Genomic DNA, 15,519 nt, shown 5'->3' with positions numbered 1-15,519 from the left:
AAGGATACCCAGGAATGCATGCCATGAGCCATAATCCTATTTTATTACTCCACACAGAATAACATTAAAGGTCCTTAAACAAGCACCTTGAAAAAATAGTTCTTGCAGAGAGCCAAGGATAAAATATGCCCTACAGACTCCATACAGACACAGCTATGACTTGCCCTCTAGAGGTAGTACAAAGAGAGTAAATACTAAATAAGCTATCCCTGACAAGAGCAGCTGAGAATAGCACTGCTTAAGGGAAGAGCAGACAGATTTTCAACTAGGGTGTCTCATCCTGCTTGTAACCAGGTTGGGTCCTGCCTGATTTCCCCCTATGACCTGCTTTCTCATTACTCCACTTCTGTGGTTGATATCTACCAGGCTTCCTCTTTTTTCTCTTACCCTTTTTTGGGAGGAGTGGGAGGTAGACAGGCTTCCAATTGAAGCCATAAGCTAGTTAAAACAGCCTTAGTTGACAGAAGATCCAGTAGCTGATTCAGTAGTTAAACATTTATTGGATATAACTCAGCCATCACTAGAGCCTGTTCCTAAAATAGTACTATAATCTCCTTTATAATTGTGAAGAAAGGTTTGGGCTAAGATTAGTATGATAGTAAGTAGTATTTCCCCTTGGTTTAAAAAAATTATAGAGTGTTCCCAAATGTTTAAAAGAATTCTCTCAAGATTTTTAGTAAGTCTGTCGTGAAATATTTAATCCATTATACAATTCATAAAATTACAAATAATTATTTATTTATTTATTTTGACAGAGCTCTGTAGCCTGGGCTAGAGTGCCATGCCATCAGCCTAGCTCACAGCAACCTCAAACTCCTGGGCTCAAGTGATCCTCCTGCCTCAGCCTCCAGAGTAGGTGGGACTACAGGCATGCGCAACTGTGCCCAGCTAATTTTTTTTATTTTTATTAGTTTGGCTAATTTTCTTTCTATTTATAGTAGAGATGGGGTCTTGCTCTTGCTCAGGCTGGTCTCGAACTCCTGAGCTCAAGCAATCCTCCCGCTTTGGCCTCCCAGAGTGCTAGGATTACAGGCGTGAGCCACCGCGCCCAGCTTAAATAATTATTTTTTAAAGACAACTTTAAAATCTAGTGGAAATAGAACACTATTGCTTCCTCGCCCATTATTTTTGCCTTTATTTTGTTACATTTTGCAAAGGAAGTATGTTTTCAGTGAGTGAAATGATTTCACTAAAAACATAAGACTCCTAGATTAACACCTGAATTTGCTTTTAAATTGTATGCTCATTATTGCAGTTGATATTTGATACTGCATTATTGATTTTCGGAACTGTTTCAAATAATCAAAGTCGTCCTTCAAAAATCATAGTCTAGAACCATCTCTGAATTTCTAGGGCATAAGCCAACATGTACTCATTTACTTGTCAAGGGACTTCTAAAAACAATAAATGTAGCAACTCCCACAATACATGTTGACTACAGGGAGTCCTATTTTTAAAGTGTCTAATCCAACATTGTTAGCTCCTCTCATGCTGATGCAGATTGCAGAAATTGTAAGCACATTGTCACCACTGGGTGTGTACCATAGAGCTCAGTGTCTAACCCTGGAAAATGTTACAATAAGGCTTATTCATAGAGTTGTCATAGGTAAAGCAAGCAACTTGGAGTTGACTGCTCCCTTTAAGGCTGGTCATAGAGCTCAGATTTCCTGTTACTCTGCTGTACTATTTTCTCCCTTTGAAGCCTGAAAGTTCAACAGGACTGCATAGGTAGCAGATAAATGGAACAGTACAGCTTTCATTCATTCATCAAACATATGTTGAGTGTTGACTGCTTATCATGTACCAGGTTCTGTTCTGGGCCTTGATATGAAAATATGTGAAATGGTAAGGGAATACAGAGTTAAACCAACAGGACAACAGAAATTAGGGTTCAAAAAATTGCTGAAAACAACTGCTACCCTCACTTAGGTTGTAAAAAGTCTTGTATCCTAGGCTAAATAGGTTAGACATCTTATAAGCAGTAGGGAGTCAAAAGAAGTTTCTAATCAATGGGGTGACAGTACTTGTTCTTTGTTTCAACAAAACAAAACAAAATGCTTTGGTAGCACTATAAAAGATGGACCAAAGGGAGAAAAAAAGAAAAGAGTCAACTGTGGAGAGGCTCTTCCAATTACCTAGGATAGAGGTAATAAATGGCTTACACTAGATATCTGCACTCCCATGTTCATTGTAGCACTATTTACAATTGCCAAGATATGTAAATGTAGGTATCTGGCAATGGACAAATGAATATAGATACTGTCATATACATATATATACAAAATATATATATATATGTAAAAATAATCGAATATCACTCAGCCTTTTAAAAGGCAGTGATCTTGACTTTGCCACAATAGGGATGGACCTAGAGGACATTATGCTAAGTGAAATAAGCCAGACACAGAAAGAAAAATATTGCATGATCTTACTTTTATATGTGGAATCTTAGGGAAAAAAATATAGACAGGGAATAAAACAGTGGTTAACCAAGGTTGGGGTTAGGGAGAGGAAATGGGGACCTGTAAGTCAAAGGATACAAAGTAACAAATATGTAGAATGAAGAAGTAAAAAAATCTAATGTACAAAATAAGGACTATAGTTAATAATAGTGTTTTGTATTCAGGATTTTTGCTAAATGAGTAGATTATAGCTGCTCTTGCCACAGGAGGGAAAATGAGTAACTGTGTGAGATGATGGCTATGTTAACCTGTTCCACTATAGTAACTATTTTAATATATACATATATATGTATATATGTCTTACAACACCATGTTGTATGCCTTAAAGATATACAATAAAATTATTTATTTTTTTAAAAAAGGGCTTACACTAAAACATTGGTCATTGGAATACAGAAGAAGAGATAACAACATTTACCAAATAGTACAGCAAAGCCTTAATACCCAAGGGGCTGCAGAAAGTGAGGCAAAGGGGAGGTATGGATGAAGGTGAAGAATAAGCTGAGATAAGAGAGTAAGCTTAGTTGTGCACATATTAGGTTTATAATATAAACCTACGTAAAATTTCAAAGAACGTTGGCTATCTGGTAGATAGTTAAAAATAACAGTGCACATATTTATATACAAATTTATATAAATTTATATATCTTTATAGTAATATTACATAGATACAAATCCCTCACAGAAAAGCACCAAATGCTATCTATAATAATTTTAATATAGAACTATTTTCTTCTTCATACTATTATAGAAAGTCTAGAATACAAAGAATATGTATTACTTTAAAACTTTTAATATACCTTAAGCATATATATATATAACTTTTGTGCATATGAAAAAATTTAATATATAGCTTGGAATAAGGGGCTACTAGTGCTAAGATAAACATGAGACATCAACTAGTCCAATTACCTCATTTTACACAAGTACCATATACGCTATTCAAAGCTACATGGTATGTTGAACAGTGGTTCTTAAATATAAGTTGCTGTGGAATTTGGAAAATAGATAAAAAATCATAACAAACTTAAAAGAAAGGAAACAGGCTGGGCATGGCAGCTGACGCCTGTAATTGTAGCACTCTGGGAGGCTGAGGTAGACAGATCGTTTGAACTCAGGAGTTTGAGACCAGCCTGAGTAAGAGAGAGACCCCGTCTCTACTAAAAAATAGAAAGAAATTAGCTGGAAAACTAAAAAAAAAAAAAAAAAAAAAATATATATATATATAAAAACAGCCGGGCATAGTGGAACATGTCTGTAGTCCCAGCTACTCGGGAGGCTAAGACAGCAGGATTGCTTGAGCCCAGAAGTTTGAGGTTGCTGTGAGCTAGGCTGACGCCATGGCACTCTAGCCCAGGCAACAAACAGAGTAAGACTCTGTCTCAAAACAACAACAACAACAACAACAAAAAAAAAAAACAGAGAGAGGAAACAGTACAGAAGAATCACAGAAATACTTAGGAAACCTAAGTTCTATGACCAACTCAGCCAATAAAAGCTAAAAAAAAAATCTTGAATAAGTCATTTAACTTCTTTGGATCTGTTTTCTCAATTGTAAATGAAAGGATTAGATACCTATAAATTTTCTTCCAACTCTAAAGTAGCAGGAATTCTTAAATACTCTAAAATAGAAAAAGAATTGTATAAAGTATTAAACATTAAAAATGGAACACATCATCCTACCCAGCTTTATCTTTTAATTTCAACAATAACAACAAAAATGATGAAATGGTATATATACTTTACCTCATATTAAAAAAAACTTCAACATGCATCTTCTCTGACAAGTAATTTTAAAATGACACACTTCTATTAACTGTGCTGTAATAACTTTTGTATCTTCAACAATAACCAACAAATGGTATGCTCATAACAATGTTCTTTTATTAAAATAAATGGATTAGTGGGTTTAAGATGGCAAAGTATATTTATCTCTCTCCCTCTTGAAATCCCATTAAGTGATGGCAAATGAATGAAAAAAATATAAAAATTATAAACCCTCAATATTGAGGAGAATAGGATGGAAACCAAAAGCATACAAATATACTTTCTAAGGCCGGGTGCGGTAGCTCACGCCTGCAATCCTAGCACTCTGGGAGGCCGAGGCGGGCGGATTGCTCGAGGTCAGGAGTTCAAAACCAGCCTGAGCAAGAGTGAGACCCCGTCTCTACTAAAAATAGAAAGAAATTAATTGACCAACTAATATATATAGAAAAAATTAGCCGGGCATGGTGGCACATGCCTGTAGTTCCAGCTGCATGGGAGGCTGAGGCAGGAGGATCGCTTGAGACCAGGAGTTTGAGGTTGCTGTGAGCTAGGCTGCCACCACAGCACTAACTCTAGCCTGAGCAACAAAGCGAAACTCTGTCTCAAAATAAAAAAAAAAAAAATATATATATATATATATATATATATATATATATATACTTTCTAGTGGACAAAAAGCATGTAGAAGAGTGGTAATTAACGAAGCAGAGTAAAGGAAACTACAGGAAGGAGAAAACGACAGAAAAAAAGCTAGTTTATCCTGAAGAAATCCATAAAGGAATGGCTCAGTTATGCCAGGAATAATAGAAGGCTAGAATGAGAAGATGAGCTGAAAACAAGGGGAATAATGAAAAACAACAGAGGCAGGGCAGTCAATTTTCTGTCAAGTCCAAAATATCTCAAGTGCATAATACCTAGTAATAAGGCATTTATTGCCCTGATAAAAATATATGATTTTTTTCTCTTCTCTAAAAGAAGTGAATAAATTGTCTAGAGAACTAAGTTTGAGACGGTTAGTTATGCAGCAATAGATGACTCATAGAAGCAGTAAAGAATCAAAATGACAGCCGTGCAGCAAGAATATAAACAATTAGTGCTGACTAGAATAGGAGGGGGCTCCTACAGGAAGGCTCTGAAGTCTGGCCACATAATTCAAATCTTGGCTCTACCACTTCCCAGCTCTGGGGCTACGTACTTATACCCTGTGCTTCTGTTTACTCATTTTATAAAGTGGAGTTAATAATTATACCTATCTTACAGGGTTGTTGTGAGGAATAAATTCATGACCATACATATATAAAGCACTCAAACAGTGCCTGAAGGTAAGCACCCCCAAAAGTTAGCTTTTTAAAAAAAACTAATCAATTTCTTATAGACCCAGTCACCATCAAGTTTTATAGACTAATCTAGTATTTTTCAACCAGGACTATTTTACCCCCCGGGGGACATCTGGCAATGTCTAAAGATGTGTTTGATTATCACAAGGGATGCTACTGGAATCTACTGTATAGAGGCCAGGGATGCTGCTAAATATCTACAATACACAAAACAGCTCCCCCATCAAAGAATTACATGGTCCAAAATGTCACCAGTGCCAACGTTGAAAATCCCCTAACAGGACCCAGCAGCATGTGGCAGGCTAGGTATAAGAGCAATGCAAGTTACATTAAGGGAGCTCTAGAATGACAGAAAAGGCAAATGATTAAGGAAGTGAGATTCTAGGATATTAGAACGGCTGTCAAGTCATTCCAGACTAAGTATGAAGGAAGGTAGACCTGGAAAAAAGTTGACAGACCTGTAATACCAGCACTCTGGGAGGCCAAGGCAGGAGGATTACTTCAGCTCAGGGGTTAGAGACTAGCCTGAGCAAGAGCAAGACCCTATCTCTACTAAACACAGAAAAATTAGCAGGGTATGGTGGCAGGTGTAGTCCCTGATACTTGGAGTTTGAGGTACAGTGCACTACAATGACACCACTGCACTCTTCCCAGGACAACAGAGTGAGACTCTGTCTCAAAAAAAAAAAAAAAAAATTAATGTAACCCACCACATCAGTCAATTAAAGAAGAACAATAACATGGTCATATCCATAGTAGCAGAAAAGGCATTTGACAAAATCCAACACCCATTGGTGATAAAATTCTCAGTAAACTAGGAATAGAGGTGGGACCTTCCTCAACTTGATAAAGAATATTTACAAAAACCCTACAGCTCATATAATACTTAATGGTGAGAAACTTGAAGCTTTCCTACTAAGCTCAGAACAAAGCAACAATATCCCCTCTCATCACTACTTTTCGACATTGTACTGGAAGTCCTAGCCAATGCAATAAAACAAAAAAATAAAAATAAAAGGTATACAGATTGGGAAGGAAGAAATAAAACTCTTTTTTTTCACAGACAGCATGATGATCTATGTAGAAAATCCAAAGGAATCAATGGAAAAACTTCTGGAACTAATAAGTAATTCTGTAAGGGTGCAGGATAAAAGGTCAATATACAAAAAACTATGTGGCCAAATTATTGACAAAGTCATGAATGTAAATGCTGAAGTCAATGAAGAGGATAAGTGTGAAGAGGAAAAGAGAAAAGCTGTGAGCCAGATGCTAAAGAAAAAAATCGAAAGAATTGGAAAGATTTCTATCAAGGGGCCTTTTTAAAGTATTTCTAATAGAACAGTAGTCTGAAATGGTACAGAGAAGCAAGAACCTAGATGACTCCTATTCTTCTCTTAGTCTTGAGACCCATCACAACTAGGGGAGGCCAGAAGGGAAGCCATATTATCAAGACAAATCAAGAAAGCAAGCAAGAAATACTTGTAGAGAAGATTAAAGGGAAAACTTCATAAAAAAGACATAGGAGACATTGGGCCAAGGAATACAGATCTATAGAGCAGGCCTGAAGGAAAGAGGCCTGGTAGTATGAAAGAGTGGTAATTTCCATAGGAGGAGGTAACCCATTGGACAAAAGAATAGAACACTGGAATTTCTATTTTTTACTTCACCTTTAAAATGTTTTTGTTTAAAAATGTATATAAAATAGCATTATAGTACATTTATTTTTAAAGTAAATATTGGAACATGTGCTTAAAATTTTCTTAATGAAGGGGCATGATCAAAAATTTAGAAATCTCTGTAACAGAGGTTATATCGCATAATAGGAGAGTAATTATGCTAGGGAAAAATACAGTTACAAAAGGAGACTGGATAATCAGTGCCTTCCCCTACCCTACCCCTCATATGTGAGGCAGCTACTGGAGGGGAGAGTGGGAGACAGATAAAACCTAGGACCAAGGGATTCCTTTAAGGTTTCTAATAAGACAGAAGTTGTCTAATAACTAAAGGCTAAGGTATGCAGGCAGACACATGGAACTTTACTTCCAGCTATTCTAGCTTTCTTGGTATTCCACACAGCATTGCTTCTAACCAAAAACATCATTTTACAGGAAAATAACAAGGGGTAAGGAGCTCATGCTTTTGAAATTTGATGGTCTTAACCAATGCTGGGCCCAACAGACTAGTGAAATGATTCTTTTTGTTGTTGTTGTTTAAACTAAATTTTCTATTCTGAAATCACTGTAGATCCACATGCAATTATAAGAAATAAAACAGAGATCCTCAGCACCCTTACCCAGTCACTCCAATGGTAACATCTTATAAGAGTATATAATATAGTATCACACCTACTAAATGGATATTGATACAATCTACTGATCTTACTCATATTTCACCAGTTGTACATGTACTCACTTGTATTTGTATATTTAGTTTAATGTAATTTTATCGTATGTACAGGTTCTCGTATTTGCCACCACAGTCAAGATACAAAACAGTTCCACTGCCACCAGGATCCTTCCTATTGTCCTTTTATAACTCCCCACCTCCCTTGTCCCTCTCTCCCACCCCTAACTCTTTAGAAAACATTGATCTGTTCTCATCTCTACAATTTTGTCATTTCAAGAATGTCATACAAATGAAATCACATGATATGTAACCCTTTCAGACTGGCTTTTTTTTTTATTCAGCACAATTCCCTTGAGAGTCATTCAAGTTGTTGAGTCTATCAATTGCTCATTACTTTTTATTGCTAAGTAGTATTCCATGGTAAGGATGTGCCACAGCTTGTTTAATCATTCACCAGTTGAAGGACATCTGGGTTGTTTTCAGTTTTTGGCTATTACAAATGAAGTTACTATGAACATCTGTGTACAGGTTTTTATTTGAATGTAAGTTTTCATTTCTGTAGTATAAATAATCTACTCTCTGCCCCAGTGACACCCCATTCCCAGTGTGCACTTATCTCCCTTGGAAAAATCCAAACATCTCAACTTTTTAGCCCTGGCTGGAGGTCAGGCAACTTGCTGAGTTGCCAACTCCTGGATTGAGTCCACTACTGACTGCCTGGCAGTTGCCAACAGCGGAGTCCCTAAAGCTTTAAAAAGGGAGGCAATGGCCGGGAGCGGTGGCTCACGCCTGTAATCCTAGCTCTCTGGGAGGCCGAGGCGGGCAAGGATTGCTCAAGGTCAGGAGTTCAAAAAAAGGGAGGCAAAACCCAAACTGAATCAAGACTGTTTAATTTTATTCCCAAATCCCTACAAACCAGACTCTACTCAAATGTTCTTAGTTTCCCTTATTTCCTCTGCTATTTAATGACAATAGATAAAAACAAACTTAAGGGCCATAATCATGTTACAAAAATGAAGGTAATCAAATGAGAAAAATTTAACATATAGTAACCTTTTTTTAAAAAAACCCAAAACTTAAACATAAAAAAATGGGAGTAAGATTTCTGAGCAAAAATGAGAGTTAAGAAAGATCTACAAACAGTGAAAGCTAATGCTGACTTGGGAAATCATAAGAGTCTGATTAGGTATGATCAGATCATATGACCATCCACAAAACAAAATATATACAGAATATATGTATCTCTTCTTTTAAGAAATGTATACCACTGTTTATTAGTATATTATAAGCGTTTACAAAAACCTACTTTCTCCAGAGAATTCTATTTACTTCAATTTACTTTCATTGTTTTTATATTAACTGGTCATTTCCTTGAAATAAGCTTTGAAAATGTGAGACTCCACTGTGAAACTAAACATTTCAGAAGATTTTTATTACTGACTCAGAGATAGCTCTACTAGAATTCTGGGATGTAACAATAGGCTGGCATCATGGTTAAACCACGAAACATTTTTTAATATTTCTTTACATATAAAATAGTTTTTAAAACACTGGTATAATTTTTAAAGCTGTCAATAAAACTGGTAAGAAAACAAAAGGTTAAGTAAAACTATATAACTTTGCTACTACAGTTTATGAATTTAGTGGACTTAAAACTTACACTAAAAGGGAATTTTCCCCTTATATGAAAATAAACATAAGTCCGTATTTTTTATTTGTTCAGTCCTTCTGAAAAAACTAAACAGCTAATTTTAAATAAGCTGCTTCTGGAATATTCTAGTATTTCAAAATAAAAAATATCAATAAGAAATATTCATGAAAAAGTGAAAACATTTAAAAAAATATTTGCATGAAATCTAAGCTAATGTAATTTCTAAAATAAGGTAAAATCAGTATTCTAAATAAATAAGTTCCCACAGTAAAATGTTCTACTGCATGACTCTCAAAGCTCTCTGAAAACCATTTCTTCAACATGCTGAAAAGTGATAGGCCGCCCTCTACTGTTAAGAAATAGTAATATTATAAAGCAGAAAAACCAATTCTTTGCTCAACTACTGCCACCTTGTGACTCTGAGATGGGGTATATGCTATGGCACAGCTGCCAATCAGTTTAACAGATTTCCATAAATCTAAATTGTCTAACTGACATAAGAGGGATTAAGGTTTCAAAATATTTTTTAAAAGGAAAGAAAAAGGTGTCTGACTTAAAATATATCATTAGCGAACATTTATCAAGTCTTCTACACATAAAATATGTGCTGCATTGGTTACAGAGATAAATAGTACTTGGTCCCTACCCTAAAAAAAAAAAAAAAGAACTAAGTGAAGAGATAGTACATAAACCATTATTAAATTTAATGAACTTCTATTCTACTTTTAAAAGAGAAGTAAACAAGTGAGCATGGAATAAGAATGGAACCTACAACCTCCATATAAAACAATGGCATTACAGGTCTTTTAGATTTGAGTTCCTTTTAACTAGCAACCTCAGTGAAATATCAGGATAACGATTTCATGATTCACTGCCCTTGATTAAATTCCTGGCTACAGGGGAAAGTTCTTCATAAGAATAATTTTACTAAGGAGGGCTCTTACTGAACATCATTTATTTCTGGTGTCCACATATATAAGTCTGTACTTTAAGGACCGAAAGAATTAAATCAATGGGTACAACTTGAACTTTCATCACCATATATACGTATTTTTAAATCCAATAATAGGCCATCTGAGATGTTATTTTTCATTTATAATTATTCAACCATCAAACTAAATTTTATTCCAACTTATACCAACAAATGTATATTCAATCCTTACTTGTGTGTAAAGAATCATATGTACAAAGGATGAAAAGGGTGGAATAAAAAATGGTCCCTCATCTCCCAGAACTACAGCTAGAAAATACGATAAAATAAGGTTCACCATTGACTTTAATATAACTTGAGACTTGCAGGTATACCACAAAGGTAGTATAAAACAAAGCTTCAGGACATCCAAAAAGAGTTTCTCATCTAGTTGGTGAGATCAGAAAGGCCTAATAGAAGAGGTGATTTTTACAATGGAATTTGCAGGCAGGGAAGCTAATTCCAGGGTAAAGGTAAAGAAAAAATGATTTGTTTAAGGAACAGCAAACTTTATCTTCAAAAATATTTTTAAGCAGAAGCCATTTTACAAATGTAATCTTACACAGAACCCCAATATATACTTAGTAAATGTATTTTGTTAGTGTAAGTGTATTTTATGAGTTCAAATTAATAGCATTCTTTTACTATGAAGTCAAAAAATAGGAACAGAGTTATCATAAAAATCAAAAACTAAAGGATAATAATCCCAGTTTGCATTTTTATTTTATGTATTTATTTTTTGAGACAGGCCTCACTCCATTGCCCTGAGTGCAGTGGCATCATCATAGCTCACTGCACCCTCAAACTCCTGGGCTCAAGTGATGCTAACACCTAACAAGTGATGCTCCTGCCTCAGCCTCCCAAGTAGCTGGGACTACAGGAGCCCGCTACCACGCCTAGCTAATTTTTCTATTTTTAGTAGAGATGGAGTCTCCCTCTTGTTCAGGCTAGTCTCTAATTCCTGAGCTGAAGCAATCCTCCAGCCTTGGCCTTCCAAAGTGCTAGAATTACAGGTATGAGCCACCAGCCCGGCCACCAGTTTCCAATTCTGTATTTTGTTTTGGTTGACCAATATCAAGAAAATCTACCTATTATAGTCCTTCTGTTGATTGAGGGGGTGAAAAAAACAGGCATTATACTAAGTGAAATTTAGTATAAACAGGCTATATCTATCAAAATTCAAATTGTATATATACTTTTACCCAACACAGATCCTACAAATATACTCCCATTAAGCACGCAAAAAATAAAAATGTTCACTGTAACATTGTCTATGGTAGACAAAAAAAAAACAGGAACAACCTAAAAAGCTCATTAATGAAGGTCTTTCTGGTTAAATAAATTATGCTACATCCATATCATAGAATACCAACCAAATATTTTTATAATCAGATATACGTAATGATAAAGAAAAATACTCAAAGTCATATACTAGGCCGGGTGTGGTGGCTCACACCTGTAATCCTAGCACTCTGGGAGACCAAGGCAGGGGATCATTCAAGGTCAGGAGGTCGAAACCAGCCTGAGCAAGAGTGAGACCCTGTGTCTACTATAAATAGAAAGAAATTATTGGCCAATTAAAAATGTATAGAAAAAATTAGCTGGGCATGGTGGCACATGCCCGTAAGTCCCAGCTACGCGGGAGCTGAAGCAGAAGGATTGCTGAGCCCAGGAGTTTGAGGTTGCTGTGAGCTAGGCTGATGCCACAGAACTCTAGCCTGAGCAACAGGGGAAGACTTTGTCTCAAAAAAAAAAAAAAAAGAAACAAAGCAAAAAAACCAATTAGCTTAATATTTTTTTCAAAAATACTAATCACACAAATAGTATTTATTCATCTTATAATCTCAGGATATTCTTCAATTAAATAGATTCAGAAACTTACAAGAGTAAAGAGGTTTTTTCTGCAAGTTGAATCCCCATTAACACCTAACAATTGCTCATATTCCTCATCATAAATATGTTAGGAAAGCACCAAAAACTTCCAATAAACACTAAAATTAAAACTAATGTGGTAGTTTCAGTTTTCTTATTACTCTTACACTTATGTTTGTTCAAGTATTACTCTGGACAGGCACATTTATCTGACATACTCGAGCTTGTACTATTCTCACTTGTATAACTATTTGTGAACAGTCACACACATCACAATTCAAAGACAGACCAGATATAACTGAAGTTAAAATATATACCATGTGTACTATTCATTCATTCACACATTTGGCAAATATTTACTGAGTGCTCACTATCAGTCAAGCACTGTGCTGGGCACTGGGAACTTAACAGAATAAGAGAGACAAGGTCTCTGCCTTACTGAAACTTACATTCTATTCGGGGGAAAAGTCAGAAAAACCTGTATTCTGATGTGTCACATGTTACTCTCATACCACAAGTTAACATACTAGTAATTACAAATGTCCTTAAATTTGGGATTAAACAGAATGGCATGTGCAAGGTTTTTATTTGTCTAGTTTGGGATTGTTTGCTGTGAAAAACTTGATTTTTATCCTCTCTTTGAATGTCACAGCTAGACCTCTAGTTGAAGCACATACCTACTTACATTTTTAAATATCTTATTGTTTAAAAAAATGCACAAGAAACTTTAAGGCAGGGTATAGTGATTTATGCCTGTAGTCCCAACACTTTGGGAGCCAGAGGGGAAGGATCAATTGAGCCCAGGAGTTCAAGGATTACAGTGAGCTATGATCTCGTCACTGCACTCCAGCATGGGCTACAGAGCAAGACCTTGTCTCTTTAAAAAAAAAAAAAAAGAGAGAGAGAAATTTTTAGAGTAGTTTTAGGTTCACAGCAAAATTGAGAGGACAGCACAGAGATATCCTATATACCCCCTGTATCCAAACATTCATAGTCTCCCCTGTTATCAACATCCACCAGTGTGGTACATCTATCCACCAGTGTGGTACATCTATTACAACTATGAACTTATACAGTTTGATAAATTAAAGTTTATTACTGGGCTGGGGGCAGTGGCTCACACCTGTAATCCCAGCACCTTGGGAGGCTGAGGCAGGAGGATCACTTGAGCCCAGGTGTCCCAGGCTACAGTGAACTATGACTGTACCACTGCACTCCAGCCTGGACAACAAAGCAAGACCCTGTCTCTAAAAATAAAATAAAGTTTTACTACTAATTATTTAAGAAAATAGTGAGAGTTCAAAGAAATGTACAGTTCTGGAAACATCTTTATGAAACTATTCCTCAGAAAGCAAAAGGCTAGAGGAAAAATGGCTAGGGCCACATAAAAGCTAAATTGTACTGAGTAAAAGAGAGCACTTTAAATGTATTATTTCACGTAAATCTCCCAATAACTACAGTTAAGAGTATTATCTCCACACTGAATAAGAAAGCAAACTCAGATAGGCTAAGTAAGTTGCCCAAAGTCACTCAGCTAGAAAGATGGCAGAATCCTGGCAACCTGGAACTGAGCCTAAGCTTTTAACCTCTGTGCCAGGTACAGTCCTGAATGATGGCAGGCCTCTGATGCCATGACAGAGAGATATACTATTGCATATTTAATCTTGTAGGCAGTGTGAACAGAGGTTTACAGGATTCGCAAGGGAAAAAAAAATCACCTCATAAAGTCTGAGGTGTCCAACTTTAGGAAGAAAACTTGGTCCACAGTGTGTGTGATGACCTGGACCAGGGAGCACTGGAGTCAGTGGTTATCAACTAAGAAACAGTAAAGGGGTCCATCTAACTCTAAACTCTTCAAAGCAAACTTGTTGAACAGAGACAACCCAGCCTCCTGATACCCTCCTTCCTAGAGAAGTTTCTTTCCATTAAAACAAGATGTCAAAGAATTGTGAACAAGAAACTGGTGAATCCACACAGTAAACCAAACATATTTACCCTCCATCTAGTAGAATAATGTTTTCTAAACTGTGTTAGGTGGAGAACAACTGCCCAGTCAGACTGTTCAGCTAGAGCTAGACTGAACAAATCTAACGGATGTGCTGGGGCTGACGGGAAACACCCTGGCCTCCTCCTAAAAAAAACTGAACAACCCAATTAGAACTCTTAGAAAAGAAAAGGAATACTGGTTACTCTAAACAATTTGGTTGTTTCCTTCATTAAACAAACAGTTATTACTGATTACCATGTGAAACCACAAAGTATGAGAGACATTCCTGTTGTATGAGTTGCAAGCACTTACTATATACATGTGATGCTACAATTTTCACTCTTGCCACAATTAGCTCAGTAATTTAAGAATTGTTTTCTGGGGGTTTCTGCAGGTGCTTGGAATATGTTGTGGATAGGAGTAGATTATCAGTGAGAAATGCTGGAAGGTGAAAAACAGGAAAATTCCTTTCCTATACAAGTATCTGGAGGTGCACTGAACTGTATTTATGTTTCCTGTCTTACTGCACTTTGAAAGTCTCAAAGCACTACATTAAGAAAGAATCGAACACCTATCCCTTAGGTGGCTTCAGGTCAGCCATAGCTATTCTGTTGAGATTTTACGATCTCTCCTAGTATGGTAGACAGAATAATGTCCCGCTAATGATGTCCACATCCTAATCTCCAGAAGTTTAATTACAAATTTCCCTTCCATAGCAAAGAGGAATTAAACTGCTTGTGGAGTTAAGGTTGCTACTCTGCTGACCTTAAAATAGGGAGATTATCCTGGATTATCTGGGTAGGCCCAATGTAATCACAAGGAACCTCAAAAGCAGAAGAGGGAGGCAGAACAGAAGTCATCACAAGCTCAACAGGCAAGGAAACACATTCTCCCAAGAACCCAAAAAAGAAACACAACTCTCCCAAACCCTGATTTTAGCCCTGTATCTCTCACCTCCTCAGATTCTTCACAACCCCCCCCCAAATAAATTTCCTTGTTGTTTTAAGCTACTAAATCTTTGGTAATTTGTTACAACATAAAATAGAAAACGAATACACCAGGTTTCTTCTAATCCTCGGATTTTAGGAAAATTCTGATAATAATTACTACTAAAATGACCCTGTAAT

At 36.3% G+C, this 15,519-nt stretch overlaps 1 protein-coding gene across 1 annotated transcript in view; it reads right to left on the bottom strand.

Annotated features, from left to right (window-relative positions):
- Positions 1–15,519, bottom strand: part of TPD52 (tumor protein D52) — a 211,280-nt gene that overhangs the window by 79,858 nt on the left and 115,903 nt on the right. The window lies entirely within an intron of this gene.

This window comes from Microcebus murinus, chromosome 7, assembly GCF_040939455.1.
Source record: "Microcebus murinus isolate Inina chromosome 7, M.murinus_Inina_mat1.0, whole genome shotgun sequence".
NCBI lineage: Eukaryota > Metazoa > Chordata > Mammalia > Primates > Cheirogaleidae > Microcebus > Microcebus murinus.
Note: the sequence above shows the minus strand (reverse complement) of the source record. Positions and strands in the feature narration are given on the sequence as shown.